This window comes from Musca vetustissima, unplaced genomic scaffold, assembly GCF_032173495.1.
Source record: "Musca vetustissima isolate MV318-11 ecotype Yass unplaced genomic scaffold, APGP_CSIRO_Mvet_v1 utg101738, whole genome shotgun sequence".
Classification (NCBI taxonomy): Eukaryota; Metazoa; Arthropoda; class Insecta; order Diptera; family Muscidae; genus Musca; species Musca vetustissima.
Genome location: NW_026876819.1, coordinates 5542 through 17260, shown reverse-complemented (window position 1 = coordinate 17260; position 11719 = coordinate 5542). Strand labels below are relative to the sequence as shown.

The following is an 11719-nucleotide window of genomic DNA, read 5'->3' as shown; positions in this document are numbered from 1 at the left end:
CTCGTATATAAAACCTTGCCAGGAAAGTGTGGAACTCATGCCAGGAACTCTTAATAGGAAAACTGAAGGTCAGGGAGTCTTTCTCTCTCTCCTATAAAGCCTCCTTCTGACCTTTCACTTGCCTACAAAGACTGCCTGGTATATAAAGACTTATTGATCTTTAACGCGCATATAAAGTCGCTTCGAACATCAGTTAGCATATAAAGACTTGCTGAGGTTTCGTTCGCCTATAAAGACTCTCCGGCCTTCAATTCGCCTATAACGACTCTCCGATCTTCCGTTTGTTCAGATTCCTGGAGCTAATATAGTAACAGTCCCTGACCTTCCGTTCGTCCATAGAGACTCCTCGGCCTTCAGCTATATATTAAAATTTTATGATCTGATCTGATTAAGGTCCACTGAACTTAAATCCCGTCTATATAGACTACCTGACCTTGAGTTAGATTTAGAGGTCCATAGATGCTCTCTGGCCTAGATTTTCTATGTGGGGAAGTCAGGATAGTTACTAGAAACCCTTCCTGCAGTTTTTTTGAGATTGGTCCACATTTCGAATTTTCTAAGCGCTTGAGTGCGTTTAATATACAAATATTCCAAATAGGTCAGATTTTTAAGAATGAAGGCACGGCGTGATGTTTATGGTCCGTCGAATATTCAAACTGAAGGGATTTTGATTTGGAATTTTTGATTTTAAACCTTCGCGCATATAATTTCAGCATAGATCCACTTTTAGACTTTTCAACCATAGATTTTTAGTTATAATGTCTTAGGAGCATATTCCGCATCTAATTTTCTCGAAGGCTTTATATGAGTCAAGCCGATTGACATTTCGATTAAATTTTTTTATTCCTTAAATTTTGGTACATATTTTTTTAATTTATGTAGAATCAATTTGATTGACCCGATTGACCTGATTCTGTTACACCCGATCCATGTTCTCAAAATGCACTTCAATTATATTCCATTGAAATTACTTTGTATTTTTTGTTATTATTTTTTATTTTCTTTAAATATTTCTTTGTTAGATTTTGTTGTTGTTGTTTTTTTCTGATAAGAAAACAATTCTGAGTAGATTTACAGGGTTCAAACACTTCTGCACTTTTGTTTTGGATTTTTTTTGTAATTTCAATTATGTGTAGTAATTGTCAAAAAAAAAAAAAAAAAAAAAATACTACAGCAACATTTAATTAAACTACGACACTGGAGATCACGATCGCCACCACGACACTTTGCCACAACAACAGCCGAAAATAAAAATTAAATTGAATTTCCCATTTTTTCAATTACCACTCACTGATCGTTGACTGACTGACTGGCTTTCTTGGGCAAAAATATTTTTTGTTTTGGTAAATTATTTTTGAAGTGGCCCAACCCTTAATCGCAACTTCGATAGCGATAGTATTATTGGCTGGACAAGAAAAATTAAGAATGAAAATTCGATTTGATTGTCGAGCTACCGCGATTTCTTATCATCTTCTGAGGAGAGAAGAGAACCCGACACAACACAAAACGAATCGAATTTGTTGCAAATCCGAAAATTAACGTTACTGAACCTCAAGTAGTTGTAGTAGTAGCAGCTCCGACGACTTCCAAATACAAACTAAATTGAAACAATTTCTCACTCATGTGTGGTGTGTGGACAACAGATTCCAGATCCACAGGCGGCCGACCGACCATTCATTCAGTCGCGATCTATCCGCTCAAATTGCGTTTGTCGTTATTAAATGGAGGCAATTTGTTGGGATCGTTGTTGTTGTTGCCGATGAGTGCAAAATGCATGTTAGACCAACCAACCAACCCAACCCAGCCTACCAACCATCATACACAATCTACGATCATTCGAACACGAACAAAATAACGAAATTAACAGAAGTAACTGTTAATTCGTATACAAAATAATTGTACCGGTTTTTTTGTTAATTCCAAAATTTCGAAAGAGTTAAAAAAAATTTTTTGTGGGTTAGTTGTTTTCAAAACTTGTTGCAAGCAAGTTTTGTTGTTGTGGAAAACATAACCACCAGAAATGGCTGCAATTTCAACGGCAGTAATGTCAACCTGGCGGATTTAAAAAATATATTTTTTAAAAGGCGGATTTCTTAAAAAATATTTTTTAAGGCGTGCATTTAAAAAAAATTCAAGGCGTGGATTAAAAAAAAAATGTCAAGGCGTGGATTTAAAAAAAAAAATCAATAGACGTGAATTTAAAAAAAAAAATATTTTTTCAATAGACGTGGATTAAAAAAAAAATATTTTTTCAATAGACGTGGATTTTTTAAAAACATATTTTTAAGATCTTCTAAAAAATATTTTTTTCATCAGCGTGAATTCAAAAAAAAAAAAAAAAAAAAAAAATCCGCCTGTATTAAGAATTTTTTTTCAATTTTGATTTTATTATTCCCTACCCAAGTATGTTGTCAGGTTATTATAGCTTTGTGCAGGCCCAAGAAATATTGATCCCAGAAGTATACCGATCCTTTAAGTATACCGATCCTCATATCTCGACTAGCTGAGTCGATCTAGACATGTGTGTCCGTCCGTCCGTCCGTCTGTCCATTATAATTTGTAAACATGATACAGGCCACAATTATGGACCAATCTTTACGAAATTTTGCATGTTGGGTGGGTTCCGACCAATGAACACCTCTATTTTAGGTAAAGATCGGTGAATATTTAGGGGATGTAATGGACCAAATACTTAATTTTTGTCCGTTTTTCTGATCGCTCCAGATGTCGCAATTATGGCCCGAACATCGCGAAATTTTACATGGAGAAGGGAGTCGGGCCAAAGAATAAGCATGCCTGTTTTGATAAGGATTGGTCAATATCTATCGGGTCAAATGGACCCCGATTGTTGTTTGAAAAGTTACAAAATGTATATTCTATAGCGTATATATTTACTCCTGAAGGACATAGGTCCGAGAAGTTGATAGCATATCCAAGATGTGTGGTTGACCTTTAAATTGAAACCAATTATATTGTCGTGTGTACTCGGATGTGGGAGTAACACGTAAATATTTACAGGTGCTTACGTATTCAGATATTATTTAGTAAACTATTACCTCACTTGAGGGCAGAAATATAGCACTGATCGCCTTGGAATTTGCCATGAGGTTCCAGTTATGGTCAAGGACAACGCATATAATTTTCGGTAATGATCAGATAATAATTTTGGGATGAAGTGGGCCGAAAACTTTTGTTTGTGTTTTTTTTCGAGTCGAATTATGGGCCACAATTATAATCCGAACATCACAACACAACCCACGGTGAAGGGAATATGGACAATTAATTAGAAGGACTGCACGGAATATTAGTAATATTTGGAAAATATGTCAGTGTAAGGAAGATGTTCTGTTGACCTCAAATTGGGAAAGAGGGCGCAACTATTACGAAATATTGTCCGCAGAATGTTAGAGTTCCGTGCTAGTTGTGTAATGTATCGTATGGTCGGCCCCGTCCGACCATACTTCTCCGCTCACTGGTTTAAAAATATGTTTTCGAGGATCACCAACTGGTGTGGATAAAAAAAATATTTTTTTAAGACGTAGATTTTAAAAATTTTTTTTTTCAAGGCGTAAATTTTCTAAAAAAAAAAATTTTTTTAAAGCGTGAATTTTCTAAAAAATATTTTTTCAAGACGGGGGTTCTTTAATTTCCTAAAAATTATTTTTTTCAAGGCATGGATCTTTTTAAAATTGTCTAAAAATTATTTTTTTCAAGGCGGGGGTTTTTTTAATTCCCTAAAAATTATTTTTTTTAAGACATGGATCTTTTTAAAATTTTCTAAAATTTATTTTTTTCAAGGCGTGGATTTTTTAAAATTCCCTAAAAACATATTTTTTCAAGGCGTGGATTTAAAAAAACATGTTCAAGGCGTGGATTTAAAAAAAAACATGTTCAAGGCGTGGATTTTTTCAAAAAATATCTTTTCAAGGCGTGGATTTTAAAAAAAATATATATATATTTCAATAGGCGAGGATTTTTTAAAAATATTTTTTCGAGGCGTGGATTTTTTAAAAAATATTTAGCAAGGCGTTGATTTGAAAAAAAAATATTTTTTCAAAGCGTGGATTTTAAAAAAAAATATTTTTTCAAGGCGTTGATTTAAAAAAAAAATAGTTTTTCAAGGCGTGGATTTTTTAACGAAACTTTTTCAAGGCGGATTTTAAAAAAAAAAATAGTTTTTCAAGGCGTGGATTTTTTAACGAAACTTTTTCAAGGCGGATTTTAAAAAAAAAATATTTTTTTAAGGCGTTGATTTTTTTTTAAAAAAAATAGTTTTTCAAGGCGTGGATTTTTTAACGAAACTTTTTCAAGGCGTGGATTTTTTAACGAAATTTTTTCAAGGCGTGGATTTTTTAACGAATTTTTTTCAATGCGTGGATTTTTTAACGAAATTTTTTCAAGGCGTGGATTTTTTAAAAACTAATTTTTCAAGGCGTCGATTTAAAAAAATTATCAAGGCGTGGATTTTTTAAAAAATATTTTTTCAAGGCGTCGATTTAAAAAAATTATCAAGGCGTCGATTTAAAAAAATTATCAAGGCGTGGATTTTTTAAAAAAAATTATCAAGGCGTGGATTTTTTAAAAAATATTTTTTCAAGGCGTCGATTTAAAAAATATTTTTTCAAGGCGTCGATTTAAAAAAATTATCAAGGCGTCGATTTGAAAAATTATCAAGGCGTGGATTTTTTAATTTTTTTTCAAATTGGCATCACTTTTTTCCGATTGTCTTGGATGCTGCGGTTTTGTTGTCGCTTTTTTTTTTCTTCTTCTTCTCCATTACTTAGCTTTATTTGAACAGTGAAAGTTATTTAGTTACACGCTAAGTAGGTCGGTTGGTCGATAATCGGTGTGGAGATCACTGACCTGGGTTTACATCATGACTTTGACTAGTTGGCGAACAGTAGAACGGGGTTTTTTAGGTTTCTTTATATCTAATAAAAATCGAATATGAATGAAAAAAGATTTTTTTGAGGGATGTTAAAAGTTCGGGTTCCCTCAATGGGGGTACATTTTTAAACATTTTTTCTAGGTCCATCATATAAAGGATTTTTTTTTGAAAATTAAAAATAAAAGTATGTACCATAAATAGTGGGTTCAATAAAAAATATTTTTAAGAAAAATTTTCACGGTCCATTTGTTTTAATTTTTTTTGAAAAAAAATATTATTTTTTCAAGGTGCGGATTTTTTTTTAATTTTTTATTCAGGAAGTATTTTTTTAATGTTTTTTTTTTAATTTTAAGTTGTGATTTAGTGGTTATCGACTAGTGGTTAGGACTGCAGTATTTTTCCAAGGTCTAACATAGGTGTGGATTTTATTAAATATTTTTTTCAAGACCTATAAATAGGCGTAGATTTTTTTAAATGTTCAAGGCCTATAAACAGGCGTGGATTTTTTTAAAAATATTTTTTCAAGACTTGGATTTTTCCAAAATATTTTTTCAAGGCCTTAACAGAGGCTTGGGATTTTTCAAATTATTTAAAAAAAAAATATATATATATTTTTTTAAATATTTTTTCAAGGCTACTATTTTTTATCAATATTTGTTTAAATATTGTTTTTATTTTTTTTCAATTTCTATGTGACCTTTGAATAACCGCGGAACGATCAGGCCACCAAAACAAATATCCGCTTAAGTGAAGTCCAATATTTGCTTATATCTGCCAAGTTTTAAACGTCAGCTATTTGAGCCAATATTAAATTGTTACAAGTAATTATCTAAATTAGAGGTTGTTGTTGTTGTTAATTTTACAACTGCAAAAAACGGTCTGAACTTTTATTATTAATTAAACCTATCAGATCAATAACTTGTTTTGCAAAAAAAAAACTCCGGTATAGGGTCGATGGGTGATTAGCAGAACAATTATCGATTAATATGTTTATTTAGTAATAAATGATAGCCATAAAAAATACCCTCTGACTATTAGATCATATGGGGAAGTTGACATGGAAAATCCAACAACAACTTCGAGGGGGTAGCCAACAAATAGTTCCGTGGGAATTTTCTCTGGACCTTCTAAACAAAAAATATTTTTTTTTCATCCTAAAAAAAACTCGACCTCACCCGTGACAATGTTTTCCGCGGAAACATTGCCGTGACCAGGATTCGAACCTGGGTTACTACGGCCACAACGTAGGGTCCTAACCACTAGACGATCACGGCTATGTGAAGTCTTGCTTTCGCCACAAATAATATTCAAATATCAATTTCATTTCAAACCATGGAAATGTAGAGCAAATTTTGTGAGCATGTATGTGTGACTATGTGTGTGCGTGTTCCAAAATAATGAAAAGTGAAAGTCAATTGCAAAAAACTAAAAACGAGATCAAACTTTCAAAATTTAGTTTTTTAGCTAATTATCGCAAATTTAGTTTCAAACTGGATTTTGAATATCTTCATTTTGAATGGCCATACAGCATCATTCCACATAGCCGTGATCGTCTAGTGGTTAGGACCCTACGTTGTGGCCGTAGTAACCCAGGTTCGAATCCTGGTCACGGCAATGTTTCCGAGGAAAACATTGTCACGGGTGGAATTTTTTAAAATATTTTTTTTTTCAAACCAATCCAAGATATTGATTTTTTTTTAAATATCTTTTCAAGGGTCACCAACAGGCTTCGATTTTTCTTTACTAATGAAAGAGCAAAGTGATTGACTGACTGATTTATCGATTCATCAACGCCCAAACGAAACGGCTGAAGCTAGAATCTTGAAATTTTGGGTGAGGGTCATTCTTGGTCCAAAGGCAGACAGATAAGGCTGAGTTTTAGGAAATTCGTACTAGAACGGTGCGAAAAGTACTAAATGTGATACCATATGTATTTGGCGAACCGGTAGAGCTAGAACTCTTTAAAATTTTAAATGTAGAATATATATAGCAAAGGTTTTTTTTGGACATTCGAACTATAAGTATGCGAAAAGTACTAAAATGTACTAAATTTAGTACAATTTCGTAGCATATGAATGGATAGAGCTAAAAACTGAATATTAAGGTTGAGAAACAGGGTCGATATAAGGAGCTGGCTTTGGAAGCGAGTACTTATGTATACGAAAAGTACTATATTCGGTACAAATTTAATTTGGATTCCAAATAAATTTTCAGGATTCCAACTCGATTTTTAGGAGTTGGAATCCTGAAAATTTAAATTAACATTACCGTCGAAGTGTAGGATTGGGTATATACGTAGTTTTGGATTTTTTTTTACTTATGTGTACGAAAAGTACTAAATCGTACTATAATTGGTACAATTTGGATTTGGGTGAACCGATAGAGCGGGAACAATGAAATTTGAAGTTAGGATCACTGTAGGGGTGTGGGATTGGGGTCAGGATTCAATTTAAGAAAATAATACTCATGGGAACTAAATGGTACTAAATTTGGTACAATTTGAATTTTAGGTAAACAAATAGAGCTGGAATCATGAAATTTTTGAGTCAGGATCACTGTTGAGGTGTAAGATTGAAATATGTAGGAAGTTTTAGAAATTTGTACTAATGTGTACTAAATTTGGTACAATTTAAATTGTGAGTGAACCGATAAAGTTGAAATCATGAAATTTTGATTTAGGATCACTGTGGAGGTGTAGGGTTGGGGTATGTAGGAAGTTTTAGAAATTTGTACTAAGTGTACCAAATTCGGTACAATTTAAATTGTGGGTGAAGCGATAGAATTGGAATCCTGAAAATTAAATTTAGGATCAGTGTTGGTGTATATAGGATGTTTTGGAAATTTGTACTACTATGTCCTAAATTTAGTACGATTTGATTTGTGAATGAACCGAAAGAGTTGGAATCTTGAAATTTTTATTTAAAATCACTGTGGTGGTGTAGGATTGGGGTATGTAGAAAGTTTTGGAAATTCGTACTCCAATGTACTAAATTTAGTACAATTTGAATTGTGGGTAAACCGATAGAGTTGGAATCCTAAAATTTAAATTTTGAATCATTGTGGGGGGTAGGATTGGGATATGCAAAAAGTTTTGGAAATTGGTACTACTGTGTACTAAATTTGGTACAATCCTGAAACTTGAATTTAGGATCAGTGTGGGTGTATAGGATTGGGGTATGTAGGAAGTTTTGGAAATTGGTACTGCAACGTACTAAATTTAGTTCAATTTGAATTGTGGGGGGACCGATAGAGTTGGAATCCTAAAACTTGGATTTAGGATCACTGTGGGGGGTAGGATTGGGGTATGCAAGAAGTTTTGGAAATTCGTACTACTGTGTACTAAATTTGGTACAATTTGAATTGTGAGTGAACCGATAGAGTTGGAATCCTGAAACTTGGATTTAGGATCACTATGGGGGTGTTGGTTTGTGGTAAGAAGCAGGTTTTAGAAATTCGTACTACTGTGTACTAAACTTGGTACAATTTAAATTGTGGGTGAACCGATAGAGTTGGAATCCTGAAATTGGTACTACTGTGTACAAAATTTGGTATAGTTTGAATTGTGGGCGAACCGATAGAATTTGTATCTTGAAACTTGTATTTAGGAGATCACTGTGGTGGTGTAGGATTGGGTTATGTAGGAAGTTTTGGAAATTTGTACTACTTTGTACTAAATTTGGTACAATTTGAATTGTGACGGACCGAAAGAGTTGGAATCCTTGGATTTAGGATCACTGTTGGGGTGTAGGATGGGGATATGTAGAACATTTTCAAAATTCGTACTAATGTGTACTAAATTTTGTACAATTTAAATTTTGGATGAACCAATACCACTGGAATCCTGAAATTTGGTGGAGTTAGGGTTACAGTTGGGGTGTAGGATTTGGATATGTAGAAAGTTTTGGAAATTTGTACTAACGTGTTCAAAATAGTACCAAATGTGGATTTGAAGTTAGGGTCACTGTTTGGGTGTAGGATTGGGCTATGTAGAAAGTTTTGGACATTCGTACTAATGTGTACTAAATGATACCAAATGGTGGTTAGGATCACTGTTGGGGTCTTGGATTGGGGTATGTAGGAAGTTTTGGAAATGTCTGCTAATGTGTACCAAATGACACTAAATTTGGTACAGTTTAGATTAAAAGCTGAAATCTTGAAATTGAGTAATAAGATTTTCATTGGATTGCATGATGTAGGTAGTAATGGAAATTTGCATTTGAAACTATATTTGAAATTTGGAAATTTTACATCGGAGTACAAAATGTAAAAAATGACACCAAATTTTGTATAGAGCTAGATTTCTTTTGCGGTCAGAATTTGTGTGTAGGGTTGAATACTACAGGAGAACGTAGGTACTAAACGGTTATAAAAGTCTTAATATTGGTTGGTATTGGGTTTTAAATACTTCCCACATTCCCTAACGAAGTAGCGGATATTTTCTAGTTTTCAATAAATCTTATTCAAAATTGATTTATTTTGTGTAGCTCGTAGAAAACGTCCATTTTACACTTGTTATTAAATTTTTATCGGAATTTGACATGCAATGCTTAAATTTGAATATCATTGACGTGAGGTGGTGTATAATGGCCTATATCCGGTGGATAATTTATGGAAATTATAGCTGTTAACAGAAAATCAGATAATTGAATTTTAATTAATTTAAAAAAAATACGTAATTATAGGGAGCATGCCCGAGTTGGTCTTAATTGTTCAAATGAATTATAAAAATAAAATATTATCCCTAGTATTTGATATAATATTAAACGATATTAAAATATTGAAAATTTTCTGAAGATCCTTTCAAAATTCAATCCTACCTTTCAGCAAATCCATTTATTTAGTTTTTTTTTGCATGTGACAATGTTTGCAAAAATATTTTTTTTTATAATGAGCAATTTAAAAACAATCTTGGCAAATGTTTTGCCACTTACATACATTCATACTCTACTTGGCTATAAATTTATACATAACGACATGCTGCGCACTTAGAATACTAATCGTTGTATCATTTTATGCGTCTATTTTATTGTACATTGTTTTGTTTTTTGCCATCTATTTCTCTTATTATTATTTTTTTTTTTTTGAATATGCCGACGTATTTTATTGTCCATATAGAGCAGGGTAGCCGAAGCCAGAATTGAATGTGTTATTGCCGCGCAATGCCGGTAGCCATAATAGAAGACGCTCGTTTTATATTTTTTTGCTCATCTCCCTCATCATTTCAATTGAGTCAGATAAATGAGTGATTTTTTTAAAGAATATTTTTTTGAGTCCCGCTATAGCCATAGATTTTTACAAAAAATATATTTTCCAGCTCAGCTATAGGCGTAGGTTTTTAAAGAATGTTTCTTCAAAGGCCTCAGAAGGCGTGGATTTTTAAAGGAATATTTTAACGGCCAACATAAGGTGTGGATTTAAAAAAAAAAATCATCTAACCAATTGATGATTGGATTTTTTAAAAAAAAAAAAAAAAAATTTCAAGGTTCATCACAGGCGTGGATTTTTAAAAAACATTTTTCAAGGTCCATCACAGGCGTGGATTTAAAAAAAATTTAATTTTTTGAAAAATCAACGCCTGTTGATAATCATGGAAAAAATTATTTTAAACCATTGAGTGATGGAGCAGTATAGTCGGACGCGGCCGACCATACGATACCCTACACAACTACCACGGAACTCTTTGCTGCCTCAAGAGAGCGACCAGAAAAATCGGCAAAAATTAAGTATTTGGTCCATATCATCCCCTAAATATTAACTGATCTTTGCTAAAAACAATAGGGGTCTTCATTGGCCAGAACCCATCCTACATGCAATGCACTTCGTAAAGATTGATCCATAACTGTGACTGACCTGTATCGTGTTTACAAGTTATAATGGACAGACGGACGGACGGACACACACGTCTAGATCGACTCAGCTAGTCGTAAAAAAGGCAAAAACTAATTATTTGGTCCATATCATCCCCTAAATATGAACCGATCTTTGCTAAAAACAATAGGGGTCTTCATTGGCCAGAACCCATCCTACATGCAATAACTGTGACCTGTATAGTGTTTACAAATTATAATGGACAGACGGACGGGCGGACGGACACACACGTCTAGATCGACTCAGCTAGTCGAAATATGACGATCGGAATACTTGAAGGTGGATCTAGGACCAATATTTCGCGGCGTTAAAAACTCTTGGTGCTGCACAAAGATATAATACCCTGACAACATAGTTGTGTAGGGTATAAAAATTCAAGTCTGATAGAGGACTAGAAAAAATAATTTAAAAAAATTCAAGCCTTGCACAGGAATAAAAAAATATTTTTTTTTGAAATCCACGCCTCTGGTAAATGCCTTATACCCTTCACCACACTGTGGTACATGGTATTATGTCTTTGTGCATATGTTTGTAACAGGCAAAAGGAAACGACATAGACACATGGTTCCTTTTGAGAATATGCATAGAATCACTTTCTGAGTCGATTAAAGCATGTCCGTCCGTCCGTCTGTCTTCTGTATGTTAAATTGTAAACAAAGTACAGGTCGAATTTATGTTCCGAATTGGATGAAATTTGGCATAGGTCACTTATTTCGTCCAAGGACGAACCCTATTGAAATTGTGAAAAATCGGGTCAGATTTAGATATAGCTCCCATATATATTTTCGTCCGATTTATTGTGAACGGTCCCTATATGTACTTCGATTTGCACGAAATTTGGCACATCGTAATGATTTAGGTCTAGAATGGTGTGTGTTAAGTTTCGTGAAATTCGGTTCAGATTTAGATATAGCTCCCATATATATTTTCGTTCGATTTAATGTAAATGATGTACCAAAGTCC

The 11719-nt window shown here is 33.3% G+C and overlaps 2 non-coding genes across 2 annotated transcripts; one reads left to right on the top strand and one right to left on the bottom strand.

Annotated features, from left to right (window-relative positions):
* Positions 1 to 6090: 6090 nt before the first annotated feature.
* On the bottom strand, positions 6091 to 6162 carry Trnah-gug (transfer RNA histidin (anticodon GUG)). Its single transcript has one exon. It is a non-coding gene; the product is annotated as a tRNA-His (tRNA).
* A 268-nt stretch (positions 6163 to 6430) lies between these two features.
* On the top strand, positions 6431 to 6502 carry Trnah-gug (transfer RNA histidin (anticodon GUG)). The gene has a single exon. It is a non-coding gene; the product is annotated as a tRNA-His (tRNA).
* Positions 6503 to 11719: the final 5217 nt, after the last annotated feature.